The 19193-nt window shown below is 43.4% G+C and overlaps 1 pseudogene; it reads right to left on the reverse strand.

Moving 5' to 3' along the window:
* Positions 1–8: 8 nt before the first annotated feature.
* Positions 9–19193, reverse strand: part of LOC139639458 (AT-rich interactive domain-containing protein 3B-like) — a 49750-nt pseudogene continuing 30565 nt past the window's right edge.

Genomic DNA, 19193 nt, shown 5'->3' on the forward strand with positions numbered 1-19193 from the left:
CCAGATGCTGTGTTGAAGCCAGGTGTAGCAACTGATTATGCAATAAACTGCTGGATAATAAAACAATTGCAAAATGTAATAACATGTCCCTATAAATGGGCTGTAATGTAATAAACCTTTTAATGTGATCATTTACAAGGTAATAACATAATGTAATATGTATATATGTATATATATATATGTAGTAACATCTTCAGATCTTCAAATAAAGTTACATAACAGTATGTAACAATGTCAATGTAACAATGTATTCCATTATCAGGAAAAAATATTACAATATCAGTCTAAAATTGTTCATATTTGGCTATCTATTACATGAACAGGTTTATTACATTTTTGACTCTGTTACAGGGTTTTATTACATTTTGACAAATCATCACATTATCTCGCAGTTTTTACATTTTCAGTTGCTACAGGGTGTTTTGCTGGGTTTCTAAGTATTTTTACCCAAATATAAAAAAAAATATACAAATAAAAAGTATTGAATTCGAAAAGCTGAATGGAAACGTCAAATTGCAAGGTGGGAAAGTTTTTTTCAATAAAGAAATGATGTGAAATACATTTGTGGTATAAATAATAACATAGGTTTGGCATGATCAGCCCTATAAATGATTCAGTCTTATAGCACAACATTTGAAAAGTGCCTTTGGATATCATGAAACACTGTTGGTAAAACAAGTTATAAGTTGGTAGATTTGATGGAAACACATCTAATTTGCTTATTTATTTTTTGTGACATTTCAGAGTTCGCTTAACATTTGCTTGGCATCTGTATGGAAACCTATAATGTGTGTGTGTGTGTGGCACCGCTGACCTCTGGTGGTGGTGGAGGGGGCCCCCAGGCGCAGGTTCATGGGCACTTGGGAAGCCATGGCCAGCAGGTTGTGTTGGAACGCCTGCTGCATCAGGCGCTGCTGCTCCTCCGCCAGGCGGGCCATCTTCCTCTCCGGTCCTTCCCCTCCGCCCGTCTCCAGCTTTTCCCTCAGCTGCTCCAGAGTGGCGGCTCGCGCCAGGCCGGCCACCTGCTGCTGGCCCAGGGCCAACGCCATGGAGGGCCTCGCCGCCAACATGGAGGTGGTCAGGTCGTCTGGAGGATGGAGACGCAGGGTTAGTTATACTGTCTCTAATGGAATAACTGGTAAATATGGAATGAAACAGCCATCTAAATGGGCTGAAAATGTAGTAAAACTACTGATGGGTATGGAATAATGTTAATGTAACATGGCATTACATTATCTGTAAAACATTATTACAATTATCAGTCTAAAATTGTTCTTACATTATCTGACAATTTATTATGTGGACAGGTTTTATGACATTTTTGACTCATTTTGATGGAAGATAAGATGGAGGTAAAGACAGAGGGAGAGAGGAGGGGAGAAAGAGAAAACTCTGACATGATTTACATAACAAAATGAGAGTCTGTGGGTTTTATCTGTGGGTTTTAGTTAAATGGAAGACTTAAAGACCTTTTTCATGTCAGTTATAGTAAAAATTGTTGTTCATAATTGAAAAATGAGAAAACATCTCCTGGAAAATCAGTTTGAATGAACTGGTAGATTTTGCACAACAAAAGTAACTCGTCAGGAAAAGACATTTTTGAAGACTTCTGAAACTATGTTAACTATTTATCTGTACTTATGACCTTTTAAGGCCTTGAATTTAGATCAGGGGTTCTCAAAAACATTTTCCTGTCATGGACCCCCAAACATACAAACATTGGGACCTCCATTTGATAAGATTTGGTCCCAGGGACATATAGGAACGTTATTGTTGTTGTGTGAATTGTAAAACAGTCTACACTGTACATGGGGAAGTACAGTGTAGGGAAGAGTACAGTGGTGAGAGTGAAACTTTACAACTTTACCATACAATCTCTAATTGGGACAATTTCTAGTAAATTAAATTATAGTGAAATTAGACTGTTGCTCATTTTGCTGAGCACCTCCTGGAAATCCCCTCAATGACCCCTGCTGGTTCCCAGACACCCACTTTGAGAACCACTGATTTACATAACTTTGGAGGAACAGAACAGAGCTGATTTCAAACGTGCAAAGCAGCTCCACGTGAAAAGTGACTGGGAGCAGCCGAGCCATGTGGCGTCCTACGTGACCTCATTGCACGAATGACGGCGGCAAAAAAAAAAGAAACAGAAGTCAAAACACGGCTATGGTCGGGGTCAACAGCCGAGCCGCATTCCAGCCAGAGTCAAGGCGACATCAGATAAGAGAGCCGGGTAATGACAGTTATCAACGGGGATCCCATTGATGTGGACTGAAGGTTTGAAGCTTTAAAGCGCGCTGGTCATAAAGTGTCCCCCCCCCCCCCGCCGTGGGAACCGTGTTATTAATCAGTAGTAAAAGGTGAGGGCACTCAGCAGCCTGGGGCCATGTTGGTTCATACATGGACTCCCAAACACCTGGATGGACTACACACACACACACACACACACACACACAGTCATATAAACACACATGCACACACAGAGGTGGAGGGATAGAGCGCAGGCAAGGAAGGAAAAAACGCGCATAAACAGCGTAAATTTGGGAAAATGGAAAAATCAGCTTCATCAGTCCCTGCCTATGCCAATGCTCAATGCCCATGTGTAGTTTCAGATTGATTGGCCAACCCATTGAGGAGCAAAATGGATGCAGACAGACAGACAGACGGACAGAGTTTTCCTCATTTTATAGTAGGATTGGCCTATTATCTGGGCCTGTAAATCATTTCATGGCTTTGCAAGCATGACAATCTGATTTTCAGCTTACTTCTGCAAAAGGCGAGATGTCCCTCCATGTATTTTTTTCAAATATAACTAGATGTAATTTCTCTAAATTGCGACAGAGGGCACTAGTTCTCCATTAATGTTTTGAAGCGCTCCTTCCTGCAGCAGGAGCGCAACTGTAACCAGAATACTCCAGTCCAGTCCAACCAGGTGTGGAGAAGCTGCAGTCTTTGAAATAGTTTTATTTAACCTTCATTAATCCAGAAGAGGTTTTCTGAGCATACATACTCTTTTTTCCCAGCACCGCTGTTGTTCACATTCATACAGTTACACACATTTACATCTGGGAGCTGCTTATTTACTTGCAGGGAGGGATGTAGTGGACGGTAAACCCAATTAAACTCAGTTTGCTGAGATTACAAATGTTTTTTAGGCTGACAAAACATTGCTATGAAAATCAGAGTATATATCATAGTAAGTAGTATCAAACTGATGGAAGTTATATGAGGTTGGCGTCTTTTAAAGGAAAAAAGCACAGGTCACCTCGGCATTTTAATCCCGCCATCGCAGGTCTCTTGTGCCCCTATTCATCAGCATAGCCGTCGGGTGCCTACCTTTCTTCAGGGAGGGTGAGCCCTGCAGGCCGTTGAGGGCCCCCGAGGTCCCGGCCCCCAGAGCCGACAGGTGCATCTTGGGAGGGGAGAGGATGTGGGGGGCTGTGCTGGGCGAGGGGGAGAAGCGGAAGAGGCTGCTGCTGTAGCTCGGGCGACGGCCCTCGCGCCGGTTGCTGTCGATGGCCGCCTGAAGCTCGCCCGGGGAGCTCAGGCCTTTCCTCTCACACTCGTACGGGTACAGGTACTTCATGTACCTAAAGTGGGAAATACACACACACACACACACACACACCAACACATCAGATCACCACAGGAACAACGAGCCTATAAGATATTAGCACGTGAATCCAGCTGAGCCCATTTAATCCAGTTCAGTCATGAAGGGGAGAGATTTTGCAGTGATTGCACAAAATATTAGCCAAACCCACTCTATCCATGCATGAACTACACTGATCCGGTGAATGCATGTGATCCTTAACTATCCCCTATTACAATACACTTCACATATGAATGGGGAAATGAAGGGGAAGAGACAAATTAAAGAAGAATTCTTCGTTTCAGAGGCAATGAGAATGGTCAAATTTAAAGAATATCAAATTGAATGTCAGCACACAATATCGGCAGCTTCAATCCAACAATATCGGTATCAGCCTTCAGAAACTCATTCCAGTCTAAAGAAGAATTTTTACTGAGATGTGGATTGTGCACACGATGTTCTGTCTCAGTATGCACACAGGGGTGACGTCACCGCGGCTCTACAGTATGCGCAGTCACAGCTCTGGCATGTTTTCCATCCCATAAAAACATATTATGAATGCGGAGTGCATAATGGCGGAGAGCAGCCCCGAGGATCAATAAGGAGCTAAGAGCAGCGTCCATTAGCCAGAGCCGGCGGAGCGATGCTGCACAACGGCCAGCCAACATTAAAAATACATAAAGGTTCATTAAGGCACTCCGCTGGTGGACGGGGTAGAGAGGTGTTACACATCTACAGGGGAGAGGGGCAGTCCAGGCTCGGTGAGCAGCTGTCAGTCAAAGCCCACCTTAGTCATTGTGAACTCTGACCCAAATGGCGTCAATAAATCTATGGGAATCAATGGGCTCTATGTGTGATGTAATGGATGGAGGGATTGAATGTGAGCAGGGAAGGCGGCCTGGTGGGGGAAACAAACTCACATGTGTGTAAACACACAGGCATGGGCTCATATTGACATACACACTCATACCAACACACACATACACAAACCTACTCATTCTTATAACACACACACACACACACACACACACACACACTCTCATACCAATACAGCCTGAGGGTTGTGCTTGTTACCAGCTGGGACACACACACACACATGCTTAAGATGCTTTTTTTGTTTCAGATAACCAGATAGTCGATAGTTATAGTGCAAAGACTGAACTGAATTTGACTGGTTGTTAGGCCCTTTATTTGAATAGGCCTGCAGAAGCCTCTAACTAGTAACACAGACACACGCAGACTCCCAGACTTACTGTGTGCGCAGAGTAAAAGCTGCACTGGTGATGGAGGTGGGCAGGTTGAGTCCCTTGGTGATTTCTCTCCAGATCTTCTTGTTGATGACCTCCACCAGGCCTCCCTTCTCCGTCACCAGCTTGTAGAGCATGTACAGATCCAACACCTGCTTGGCCATGATGGGGATGCGATTGACTGGGGTTCCTATGGGGGACAGAGACGCAAGAGTTACACCAAAATACAGACTCGATGCCGAATGCTACCTGAGAATCCGAATCGCTTTATTTGACAAGTACAGTAAATGCACAGGAATTAAAATGAAGATATATATGCCATTTGGTGGATGATTTTATCTAAAGTGCCTTTTTGTATTACAAATGCATACATTTTTAACATGGGTGGCCCCAGTGGGAATAGAACCGCTAACCCTGGCAGTGTCAGTGCCTCACTCTACCCATTCAACTACACATGACCAATTTCTCTTGGGTGCATTTGTGCACCCGAGTGAACAATAACACAGAAAGCACATTCAAAGATGGTGGAAATGACGATGTTGGATGAATCCTACAATCGAAATGTGTTTTCGCTCAGCCGCCAATCAATGCTGTAGAATATAGGATCATTTTGTGGCCTCTGAATACTGATGTAAACACCTCCAGGACATTGGTAGGAGCAGGTTGTGTGGCCTGTAGCCTGCGCGGCCTGTTCAATTTAACTTGAAATCATATTAGCCCAGTTAAGGCAAACAGGCTTGACCTGGAAAAAGGGATTCGCAAACAACACAAAGTGAAGCGGCTCTAGACTTTTGATACAGATGCATTAATCTTGTCAACAGCTTATCTGCAGTAAAGCGTGCAGGGAGCATGTGGGGAGGAGGCGGGGGGAGGGAGAGGGGGAGGGGGGGAGGAGGAGGGGCGGCTGGTTGTATGCAACAGAATCAAAAAGTGCAATGTGCAACAGTGTGAGCATGGTATGGCGCTGGGAGAGGGGGGGTCAGAGTGGGGATTGTGACGACCTGCTAATCCATGGGCAGTGGGGGGGGGGGGGGGGGGGGCTCCTGGATAGGCCAGTATAATGAAGCTCATTTAGGGGATTGTACTGAGTAAATCCACACCCCTTGGCTGTTAGCACTGCCGGGCCCAGCGCAGGGGAGTCGTCCAGATTTGCGCTCGCAGTTAATGCCAGCCAATCCTTCAGCCCTTCCACAGGCTGCTCTTAACCTGGAACTGGACCCATTAATGTCTTTGTAAAATAGCAATGTGATCAGGCCATGGAGATTAGCCCCGATTCAATTTCTTAAGTTAGCAACATGTCTTTAAGCCATGTGCTGGGGGCTGGGACGAACACATGGACCACACAAGTGTGGCGGACAGGAAGGCGTGGCAATATTGTCAGGGCACTGGGTCTCTGACCTTTGCACTCCTTAATATTGGTTGCAATGTCAGTGATAAAGGAACTGAAGCTTTTTCTACTGTTGCGCTCACTGGAAGTCGCTCTGTAAATTGCTTTCAGCTAAATGCATAAAATGTGAAAATATACAAATTTCACTACAGGCAGAGCTGGGACCTGGGCTGGGGTGAGGTGGGAGTGAGGAGAGGCTCATAAGCCTTTTATACAGTGCATGTGATGATGAATAAGGCCATCTGTGAGGATAGCGAGGGAGTATCAGGCCTCTCTTGGAGCAGTGGTTCCTAACCTGGGTGTTGGGAGCTTCTGGGGGTCATAAGATGGTTTACGGAATATGAAAATGTCTCCAAAATAAAACAATAGTTTGTTTGTATCTTTGTGATTTATACAATTTCTGTGAAATAATGAAGATTTGTGGCCTCTGGGCTTCTTCTAATAATTAGTCAAGTAAAATGGTCTGAAAAGGGAGAATAACAATCATTGTTTGGTGTCAAAGTTCACCATTCTGCATGTTCACATCTGCAACAAGAGGATGTGAGTAGGGCTTTCAGGGGCTGTGGGCTGAAAAGGATGAGAACCACTGATTTAGAGGTCTATAAATTTAAGCATAGGCCAGCAAATTGCCAGAGGTAGTCAGGATAACACAACAAAGCAGAAAATAAAGGTGGGAATGCAGGATGTGAATGCCTCAGTGGAGATGAATGGGTGACATGTCCAAAAAACAAACAATAAAAAAAACCCCTGAAACACTGAACATGGAATCCCTGAAGACAGACATGTGCTTTCACTGCGCAAAATGAGCTTGTCCACAGCATATGTGGTTAACCCCGTTCAAGCCGCAGAGAAAGCTTTTCCAGGAAAACAGCTATCTTATCTCCAGAGCCAATTACCAGTCCACAAAACAAAGGGGCATATTGCCAAGATGCCAGCTTCTTTTACAGCTCACCTGGATTAACTATATAAAGAGTTGGGGAGCTAAGCGGAGAGGAGAGGAGAGGAGAGGAGGAAGAGAGGAGAGGAGAGGAGAGGAGAGGAGAGGAGAGGAGAGGAGAGGAGAGGAGAGGAGAGGAGAGGAGAGGAGGCAGGGAGTTAGATTTGGAATGGAGCCAAGCTGATGTTACATCCATCATGCCAGCCAGAGAGGCAGGGCAGTACAGCCAGAGGGGCGGTAGCAGTGATTTAGTGTCTAATATCACTAAATTATAGAGGGTCCAATCTGTAAAAGTGTTTTCATTTAGTCAACAAAGGACTTGAGTTACTTACTCTCCTTTAAAAGTACCATGATTGGTTTTATTTTTGCACTATTAATCATTTTGTAATAGTTGGTGGTCACATTTTTCAAAAGATGTGTATCTCATTTTAGAATGAAAATCTCTCATTTGTTAAGATATGTATGCGATAAATGTGTTGATACACCTCTCCGAAAGCTGTTAAAACCATATCTAGTGGTTTAGATTTTTTTTTTAATCACAATCAGTGATGTAGTGGCAAATAAAAAGGTGGATGAACTATGACCTCTAGTTGGTGGTCACCATGATGCAGCCACCAGTATTTAAAAAAAGACCCTGTCCTCATATAAAGTACATCAGTTTGATACTACTTACTATGATTACTAGATCTCTGTCAGCCTGACAAGGTGGATAAACTCTATTCTGTAAATAAAAAGTGGGTAAACTGTGTAGGTGGGTTTACCCTCCACTACATCCCTGGGCAGCAGGCAGCATTTCCAGAACAAGCACCAGGTCAAAGCACTAAGAATGCTTCGCTGCCAGCGCCTGGTCACAGTTATTTAATGCAGCGCTGGACATCAATCCTGCATCAAACAATTAGTACAACTGGAGGGGTCAGAGGTCAGCCAGGGGTTATTGATGTGTGAATTAAAGTGCAGGTCAGCAGGAAGCCATGTTTTCATACTGGCCCGGCCGTCCCCGTGAACAATGAGAGCACAACAAATGAGACACAATAGAACTGGCCCCGCAGTGACAGGCCAGCAGTTAGGCTTTAATTCACACCCGTGCGTTTATTCATCCCTCATATCAATGTGCACTGTCAAATCAAATCAAATTTACGAGGCACATTTTGCAATGCAAGTTTGCCACAAAGTGCTCTACAAGGCAAAAAAAGGAGTAAAACAACACACACAGAAACAAAAAATAAAACAATTTGCATATACGGTATGAGGCCAGTGTGTGTGGTGTGTTTGGATGAGAGAGGAAACCATATAGCTAACAATATATCTTAAGTGAGCCAGAGGTGGTTTTGAAACCTAAAACAGCATTAATTAGTCAACACATCAGCCAGGTTTCACATTTCAACATCGCCCGGCAACATGTGAAAACTCTGGGAAAGCACCTTTGATAATGCTGTAATTGACCAAAAATCACATTAGCAACACTAGGGCAGTTAGCCAGAGAGTTCCCTAATTTGCAAGAATCAACATGCCGCCGGCCTTTGGTGTCCAACATCTGCTCCGATTCCAACCCTGGAGACGTTTAGCTCTAACAGGCTTAATTAGACCAGTCCAAAAATTCTTTTGATCACAACAGCACAATTCTTCAGTCTCACACTCCTTTATTGTGGAGTTTTATGACCGTTACTATTTCATCCTCTTTGCTTGCTTTTCCTAATTCTTCTCACTGCCTGCGCAACGAAGTGTAATGCAAAACTTTAAATTTAAAGCGGAAAATCCACTTCCAACAAATGAAATTTGATTTGGTGCAGCGAAGACTCCCAGTTACTGCACACCAAATCTTTCCACTTCATCACAGCAGCTAAACTCCTCAGTAAAATAGAGTACTGAACGCAGGCTCAGCCATGATATCAGACCACATATTGAACACTGCATGGCATTAGGTCATTCAGGCCTCATGTAGGCCACTATTGGGTATTTCATCTCTCTGTAAAGCCATGATTTGTCCATGTGGCCGCACTGAGCCAATCTGTAATTGGCTGCAGGCTTCACCTCCCATCATCCTTTGCCCCGGACTGATTTTCCCCCAGGGACAGGGCCATCAGGAGCCGAGTGATTAATGGCACTGGGGGTCAGAGGTCGCTCTGGTGGGAAGTGCTGTGGCTGAGGGCCCCTGAACCACTCCCTAAGTCCTTCCTCTGACTTCCACCAAGAACACAACAGCCACCCGGCCAGCCTTCAAACAACTGGGGATACACACACAGAGCGAGGGATACAGACAGAGAGAGACAGACAGACAGAGGAGAAAGAAAGACAGACTGAGAGAGAAAGATCAAGAAATAGATGACAGATAAATAAATAGACAGAAATACAAAAGGAAAGACAGAAATACAGTCTACGGTTGGACCGCTATGGGATTTTCAAGGCTGATACTGACACGTTTGGATAGAAGCTGCTGATGGCTGATATTCAGTATCTTTAAATCTGACCATTTTCATGCCAAACGATAGATAAAAGATAAAATAATTCAGGGTTTCTCCCAGGATTTTATTCTTGTCTCTCTCCATTGAAACCCAAGATAATAATAATAATAACAATAATAAAACATGTTCATGCGTACTAAATTACAAACTGCATCATATCCATTGGAGGTACACTGGTCCGTCCCTAAACCAGACAGTGACAGACAGGCGCAGGCAAAAACTGACCATCCGAATCAAACCCAGTGCTATGAAACCAGTGTCTCCATGGCGGTCCCCCTCAGGTTGAATTAACCCTTCCCACCCCGCATTACAGCTCAAGTTTTCCATCTCAATCTGAGGAGGACCAAAACAAAAAAAACAAAAAAAAAACAAGGTCATTTCATCTGACCCCTGACCTATTTTTAGCAGGAAACAGCTGTTCGCATTAAAGGGCCTCTATAATAAATCAATTGGATGTCCCTGACGCCAGTAGTGGTAAATTAAATATCGCTGACTTCACATGACTGGCATTTTTTAAATAATTAAGTGGCAGAGCGACAGCCTTCCAGCGGACGACACACAGGAAATGAATTTTTCATTGAACGAGCGTCGGCCGGTGTGAGGTTTCACGACCAACTACCATCAGGAAAGAGAGGGAAAAGGAGAGAGAATGGGAAGAATGGGGTAGAGAGAGAGAGAGAGAGAGAGAGAGAGAGAGAGAGAGAGAGAGAGAGAATGGGAAGAATGGGGTAGAGAGAGAGAGAGAGAGAGAGAGAGAGAGAGAGAGAGAGAGAGAGAGAGAGAGAGAGAGAGAGAGAGAGAGAGAGAGAGAGACTACAACACAGTTTTCATCACCTCCAAATTGGGCAGCAGCTTCTAGGTCCTAGGAAGGAGGAGAGGAAGGGGGGAAAGGTAGCACTAGTGGAATGAAGGAAGGGAGGAGGACAGGAAGAATGAAGGAAGGAAGGGAGGGAGGAAGGAAGGAAAGAAGGAAGGAGGGAATGAAGCGGGGGGGTGGGGGGGTGTTGGTGGTAGCCAGCCAGCTGGAGAAAGACTGGATTACTGCTGTAAGGAAGGTGTCAGCCAACACAAACAGCCCCCGGCCTTGTGGCACTGTCTGAGTCCTTTCAACCTCTCTCTCTCCCCCCCCCCTTCCTCCTCCTCTTCTTCAGTGTATATACCCACCCAACCCCCCACCTCACCCCCCCATCCAACACATCTAGACACCAGTTTAGACCAAACAAAGCCTACTGCTCTCTCTCTCTCTCTCTCTCTCTCTCTCTCTGGCTGCTAGGAGTTCAGGCCCTTCCTCTTTCTCAATTCAATTATACTACATTCAATTCACTTACATTACCTTATTGGCATGAAACAGTGATGCCAAAGCAGCATACAAAATGCGCATTGTCAGAAACCAACAAACAGTTAAACAAGAGTTTTTACAATCAAACCATGTCAAGATTATAAATTATTTGGTTTCATGGCATGTAAGCTGTATCAGGCAGTACTAAGCACTAAGCACTAAGCACTAGTGCTGTTATTTTGCACAGCATGGTAATGCTGCAATCCATGCTGCTATATTCTTGATTATATTATATTTTTCTTTGCTATATCCTATTACTATTTGGTGCTGCAACGACACAATTTCCCCACAGTGTCAGTTTATATGAAGTGAGAAAGAGACAGAGACAGAAAGTATAGAAAATAGAGAATTCTGAATCTGAATTCATAGGAGAGAAAGATTTATAATATGTGGTTGTTACACTGATTTGTTCTTCCTACATCCAGCCTGAACTAATCATTTTTTTTCTGCCAACTTGAATTCATTATTTGAATGTTCCTGCTTGATTTTTCAAGATCCTTCATTAACAAGGTAGTGCAGCGCACACACACACACACACACAAACACACACACAGTCATACAAGTAGAACAGATGTTTATAGGTATGTACATTCCAATAAACCAAATTGAATTGAGAGGGGAGAGAGAGCGAGAGAGCGAGAGAGAGAGAGAGAGAGAGAGCGAGAGAGAGAGAAAAGACTTTGACACAGAGACACAGAGAGCGTCTGGACTCCACATGCCGAGTGTTTACTTTATGTCGGGTGGCCGCTGGCCGTTTGGTTTACATGTTCGTATGTCGGGGCGGCGTATTGTCAGGACCCCGCCGCACGCTGGGGCACGTTTGTTTTATTTTTAATGCAAGGCCAGGGACATAAAAGGTAAAAAAGCCACGAGTGCATGGAATTCGCTATCTTTAGTCCAGGCAGAGCCACCACTCGGCATGACGGACCAATTCATATCAAGTGGTAAGATATGCACCTCCCCCACACATTCGGGAAGTTAAATGTAACGTTACACTATAGATACATCGCTATTCCAGGCATGAAGCTAAAGCCACAGCTGGTAGAGAGAGAGACAGACAGAGAGGGAAGGAGAGAGACAGTCATCTGTTAATGTCCATTACATCTCAGTTGATACGCTCTATAGTTTTGGCAGCAGAGGTTTCTTTCCTGTCATGCCAATAAAGCATAATTGAATTGAACTGACAGAGAGAGAGAGCGAGCAAGGCTGAGAGTAAAGCTGAGAGAGAGGGAGAGAGAAAGAGAGAGAGAAGAGAGAGGAAGCAAATTGCAAAAATTGACTTAAAATGCTAAACTAGCATTTTATCAGGAACACAACAAAGCAGGAAAACGGGAATCTCCCCTTAGGAATGACTGGGAGTTGTACGTCAAAAAAAAAAAAAAAAAAGACATCCTGGAGAATAAATCACATTGGTGGCTAAGTGAAAAGACACACACACATTAATGCACAGTGATGGTATACAGGTTAAAACCCCCCGCCAATGAACCCAAGTGTCCCTGCTGGCCTGGGACTGAATCCTGAGAGAAGCAAAGGCAACGCACTAAAATAAGAAGTTTCCACAAACTTGGAGCAACTGATGAAAACTAGGTGCAAGGGGAGCCGGCACAAAAAAACAAAAATCTAATGCTACATCTGTGACTTACTAAAGCAATTGCATGAATGTTGGGACAACTCAAAAACATTTAACGCTTTTTCACTTAAGCACATGTCACCTTATTGGTCAGATATAGAATAAAAATGGAGACTTTGCATGTAAACATCTTGATTTGAGAAGTTTTTCTTCTATTTGTGTGTGCCTGCTCCATTTGTATCAAGTCTCAGTTGAAGTTTTGTTCCCCTGTTTCTGCGTGTCCAACCAGTGCAATAGGCACATATTCAGTTTGAGCTGTACTGATCCTTATGAAGACATTTTATGTAAAACATCGGTCTTTGAAAGTGGTAGTCCTTGAGTTCCTTGATTTAGTCTCCATCTTTGTCACCAAGCGCTCATTGCTGTGGTCTCTCTGCACTGCTCTTCCCAGAGATCACCTGTCAATCAAACAGTCTGTCGAGCACTGTGACGTCTTTCTCCTTGGATTTTCTGTTGATGAAGTTTGAGTTTCTGTAGCTGCCGCACTTTTCTTTGTCTGTTCAGCCATGGTGGCTATCACTGCTCATGCTAACTACCCAGTTCTTCTTCTATTTATTCCAAACAAACCGCTGTTGCTGCTGCAGGAAACATAAAACGCATCACTTCCTGTGTACCAGAGGATTTTCCCAGGAAAGACCTACCAACACCGGGTGTTTAGAACAGCAAATGTAAAAGCTTTCATGAACTGGACATAGGTGAATCACTATTGTGTTAAAGCAATCGGCAACAAAACAGACATTTATTTATATGAAAATGTTGTGGATTAATACTTTTATGCACTGAATAAAATGAATCAAGGCTACAAGTGTATGGCAACATCTTGCTATTTTAAGAGGACAGAATACCACCAGAACCTTTCATCCTGTTTCTCCCTCTCAGTTTTCCTATCTGTCTCAATGAAAAGAACAAATACTAAAGGGAAACACACACACACACACACACATTCAATGGCAGATAAGTCACTTGAAGCTGTATTTACTCAGGAAACGTGTGAGAGTAGCTTCTTAGTGAGAATTATTACAGCCCATAGATTAAAGGAGCTGTCTGCTGAGCATTGTTAACTGCTTCTGCCTGCGGTATAATATGTAACAAAACTGGCAACGCTCCAAAATGACAACCAGAACCTGTAAATCTCACTGACAGCAGTTCACAAGGAGGAGAATGTCAAGCTACTAACAGTAACACTATAATAACACTACTACTTATTTATACTATTAACGGGATTTATTAATAATGAATCAACTATTAATGATAACACTACTAGAAGTTTCTCAAGTGGAATTAGATCTCTGTACTACTGAACTAGTTCTAATATGATCAATCGTATGTCAAAATTCTGGCAGTCATGCCAATAAAGCTATTGAATTTAAAGAGAGAGGGGTAGAGAGAGAGGGGGGGGGGATGAGAGAGAGAGAAACATGACTCCCTCTCCGTGGGTCATGAAGATGGGTCACCTGGTGAAATAGAGGGGGAGGGGGATTGAAAAGGTTGGATGGCGCGAAAAGTGAGATGGGTTCTCCAACTGTAACCCAAGTCCCCTCGGTCCCCGGAGACCCGGCAGATCAACTGACTGGACCCCAATCAACACCGACTGATATGGAGCCGACAGAGGGATGGATGGATGGATGGATGGAGGGATGGATCCTTCTCTCTTGTGCTACACAGTTATTCAGAGTTCTCACTGGTCATGGAATTTCTGGAATATCATGGAAGTCTGAGCGATGTGTATTCCAGACAGGGAAAGTCAGGGAATTTCACAAATTCTTCGGGGGAGTCAGAGAATTTTATAAATAGATCACTTTACAGGAATGTATTGGTATGTGCTTGTTTCAGGCATTCATTGCATTAGATGGTGGTTTTTAGCCGATTTTCTCCACAGCAAGTCCAATCTAGTGGAGACCAGCCAGCTTGCCTGCTACCCCCTCTGCCCCTCTTAAGTGAGCTTTGTTCCTCTCTGCTCTGTGGTGGAAGATGGAAAAATGAATGAATGAATGAATGAATGAATCAATCAATCAATCAATCAATCAATCAATCAAACAAGCTCCTTAACTTGCGCTTTGTATAAATCTCACTGGGTGTATCTCTCTATCCATCCAGCCATCAATCCTTCAGGCACCAGCTCCTGGTCATAATCAGGGTGGAAATCACTTCTTATCACTAGCCAAACGAGTCCATTTTGACTGGGTCTCCCCACCCCAGCAGCCACTTTTTTCAGGCAGCCAACCATTATCTAAAAATCTAGTTGGCCAGTAAAATAGTGAATGTGGTTGCTGGATTTGAGGCATACTAGCCACTGCCCAGCAGCTGGAGCATGGTGTTGTGGAGCGTTCTGTACACTTACACATGACGGCTGAGTCAGATCATAAAACCTCTTTCTATTGCACTGTATACTTGACCTTATATACTTCAGTGCTTGAGTTTTTTTCCTATCACTTCATATCTACAGGATGCGTGCCTCCACTTGTACCTCAACAGCAGAAACCACTCCAGCCTGTCGCATCGCCCACACATGAGACATCCACCGAGCGTGTAGAACACTAAGAACAACATCTTGATATCATGTTGCACCACCCTTTTGCACAATCCTCGTCTCAACTGTCTTAAGGTATTAAAAGATCCTTCTTTAACCTGTCTCGGCCCCTCCACCTACATCTCCCCATCATGTTTGAAGTGGATTTAAAGGCTTAAGATGTAATTACAGTGCAGCATCCTGGAAACACTGTTGCCCAACCACCGGCTTTGTTTACTTACCTACTTAGTGGATTGAAAATATCTTTTTGCAATGTGAAATGAATTGACCAAGCATTAGATACAAAGGTGGACAGTATATGACAGCAAGAGAGTATATATGACATTGATATGAATTTTGAGGAGGTAAAAGCTTTGTTGACATTTGTAATGGTTGTAAACACAGAGTGATACAGCCTGTACTATCAGTTAGTACTATCAACTCTGTCAAACCCTTCAAGAACAGGTGTGAATACGTTCAAAATTTATATGGTCAACTAAATTCCAAAATATATCATTAATAAAAAGTATTGTTCTCAAAATCTTCCTGGAGTTCAAGCATATTGTACATCGAAGAATGTCCATCTAGCTTTTACATTTGCTGCATCGCATATTATATGTAAATACTTGACTCAGTATGAATACAGTGAGCTTATGTTATCAGGATAGCAATTCCATCAACTGAAAAGTTTAATTCCAAAACACTACATATCCAATCTGAAAAATAATTGCTACCCGAAATTCATTACTCCATGTTTCATAACATGGTTTTTTCCAATTTATTAATCTCAAAACAATCTTCAAATATTTTATTTTTTAACCACTTTTTAACACATTTTTGACTGTGTTAGTAGTCTAAGTAATAGTAGTTGTAGTACTAGTAATAGAAGTAATAGTAATATTGGTGGTGGTAGTAGTAGTAGTTCAAGTAAATTTGATTCCCTCCTCTTGATTGTACAATGCTTCAACAGTATTGTACAATCATTTTCGAAGAGAAGGTGTCAGTTTATTTTGAAATGCGGGGCCTCTCATTTTGAAATGAAACTCTCCCAACGTCACCATCAGTGGTGCAATTTAAAACTCTGCAGCCCAGTCAAAGGTAGTGGATGACCTCTGCTCTATATTTACACCTCACTGGAAGATCAAGTAAGAGAAGTGTAACCCGATAGCTGGGTCTCATAAGCAGCCAACTCTGATCTTTGACAGAAATGTCAAGAATGTATTTGTCACAGCAACATGACAATAGCATGTTGTACACAGAATAGAGGGATGGGCTATGGCATCAATGGTAGATTCCTGTGATTAAGCTGCAGAGGTTAGGCTTAGTTTTTTCCACTGTAGGACGGGGGGTGGGGGAGTGAGGGGGTGGGCAGGTGTCGTAATGCATGACTCAGGTAAACCAAACCTGAGAGAGAGAGAATTTGAATTCTAAAACTCCTTTACTGCCACAATCCAGCTACATGACAACCTACACCCAGGTACAGAAACAACTGTAATTCACCTAATCACAATTATTAAAAAAAAGATGAAAACAAAAAGATTAGAACAACATACTTGAAAGAGAGAGAGAGAGTGACAGAGACAAAAGGAGATACAAAGATAACATGAGAGATTCCTCAGAGAAACAGATACAAGGAGAGAGAATAAGAGTGTAAGAAAGTGTATTTGTATTAGTTTTGGCAACACTGCTCCTCTGACATTCATGCCAATAAATGTGCAAGAATGGGAGAGAGCAACAGAATAAGAAAGACAAAAGAAATAGAAAGGGAGAGACAGAGAGAGATAGTGTAGGAAAGAGAGGGAGAGGGACAAGTAAAGAGCAAAAGGCTCTGAAACAGGAGCTGCCTCTTAAATAAGAATGAGCAGTTCTGTGGTCAACACTGGTGAGCAGGTCACTGGTCAAACTGTTTTTTTTTTTTTGTGTTTTAGAGGGTAAACAGGGGACAGTGATGTCTTCACTGGCAGGTGCAGCATTGACGGGGCTCTCTGTGTCCCCCGCCCCCCTCCCCTCCCCTCACAGCTTTATAACACAGCTAAATGCTTCAATCAATGGACACCCGGATTGACAGATAAAGCCATCAGCTGACGAGCGCCATTTGGGGCGCAGATCAATATGGGAGACATCAGCTGCTATAAGCCGAGGAGAGAGAGGTAGGGAGACGTAGAAACAGAGAGAGAGAGAGAGAGAGAGAGAGAGAGAGAGAGAGAGAGAGAGAGAGAGAGAGAGAGAGAGAGAGAGAGAGAGAGAGAGAGAGAGAGAGAGAGAGAGAGAGAGAGAGAGAGAGAGAGGTGGGGGCAGGTATTGGTTCACACTCATCTCTGAAATTTTACCTCCCATCAATGCTTATTACTTTTGACTTTTGGAATCCATGGCGATGTGGCATACACTTACCTTTGGGGATTTAGCTGACGCTCTTCTCCAAAGCGACTTACATTGAGTTGCAACAGCAGAATACGCTTCAGTCCTTCAACCAACATCACAAGCAAAGGTCAGGACCTTAGTGTCCTCACAATATTCATATAACCACAGAATGATCACAGAAGAGCAGGGTATCTGAAGGCTTTAGACAGACAAATTGTACTCTTATTAAATCCTACCTGGTAATTAATTGAAGACCAATTAAAAAAAAAAAAAAAAAAAATAGAAACAAACCTGGCAAAACCAGCCTGTTTCTAACTGCATATAGCTTATCAAGGTTCTGAAATTATAAATGAGTACAACATGAAGTGCAATTGTGTTTCGTAAAGCACATATGATACATATTGTACTACTAACCCTGCTCTGTATTAATGTAAGAGTGAACATGAAGCACAAAGAAACCTGTCATTACAAGATTTTTATTTAGATCATTTATTTTAAGAGCATTTCAGACTCTTTGAGGACCCACGGATACACTAAAGAGCGAAGTGCTAACAAAAGGAAAACGAATAACAGCTAAGAAGAGAGATAACAAGTTTTTTTTTTTTTTTTTTAAAGAAAGCAATCAGAGCCGGTACAGAGGGGATATGAAGCCAGGAGTTGGCAAACATATCAGTGGCAGACAAACGGCTTACACCTAAGCACATAAACAAAAACGCCCTCAATGCAGTAGCATGACAATAGCGTTCGGCAACTGCACTGTCCATTTCTCAGCCGCGTCTTATTTTCCATTAGGCCTCTTTGCACTCGGGTCTCCGTGACTATGTGGCTTATGCAACGCTACTGCAGAGCCGCGCTGGAAGTGAGCTCAGGGCTATTGTGCTGCTGGAGGGCTCCTCTGGGGGCTGTAATGCATTTCATACCATCCATCACTGGGGTGTGGAGGCCAGGAAACATTGCTTTAAGAGCACACACAGGACACAGATGGAGAAGCAAGACACAGAGATACCCAGAGATAGCAAGGAGCACAGAAGGAGAACAGTTTGGGCCCGTCCGTGCTTCAAAAAGAAGTAGTTTGTTTCGGGGGGGGGGGGGGGGGGGTCTGCTACTTCAGTTTCAGCTGTTGGATATTGAATTCTCGGGGTGTGCTGCATACAAACTTTTTCATAAATTGCAAACAAAACAGATATTGTTATAAGCGATTGGCCTCTTCACACCTCCTACTCGCATCTATGCAAGCGTGTGCATTCAGCCGCGTGGAGGAAGGGTCATTCCAGTCCTGAACTGCGCCCCTTTCCCAGTAACTGGACAAGTATTTGATTGCACAAGTCACACACGCCTTGCAGACTATTCACAAATGTATCCCACGAAGACAAAAATAAATAAATAAATAAAATTCTGCCCGGTTGAACTGAGCAGCCCGTGTTATTTTTCCTCTGACCGATGACCTCGCCGGGAAGCATGAATCTGCTTGAGGCCCGCACTCATCCTCTTCTCTGCTCAGTTACTTATGAGCCTGGCGATTAAGAATCTCCCGGCTCTGCAGCTTAAGAGACTCAAATCCCCGTACAGTATGGTCGTAATTAAAAATGGACGGCACGGTGGCAATTCAGGACCCGTTGGAACGTTCTGGCTAAATGACTGAGGAAATAACGTGGAGGGGGGTGGAGCGCTCCAGAGAGAGATAAAGAGGGGGAGAGAGAGAGAGAGCTAGAGAGAGAGGAAGAGA

This window comes from Centroberyx affinis, unplaced genomic scaffold (assembly GCF_046629955.1).
Source record: "Centroberyx affinis isolate AG114_WGS23_722 - 3 ecotype Tasmania unplaced genomic scaffold, CSIRO-AGI_Caff_v1 ptg007319l_1, whole genome shotgun sequence".
NCBI lineage: Eukaryota > Metazoa > Chordata > Actinopteri > Beryciformes > Berycidae > Centroberyx > Centroberyx affinis.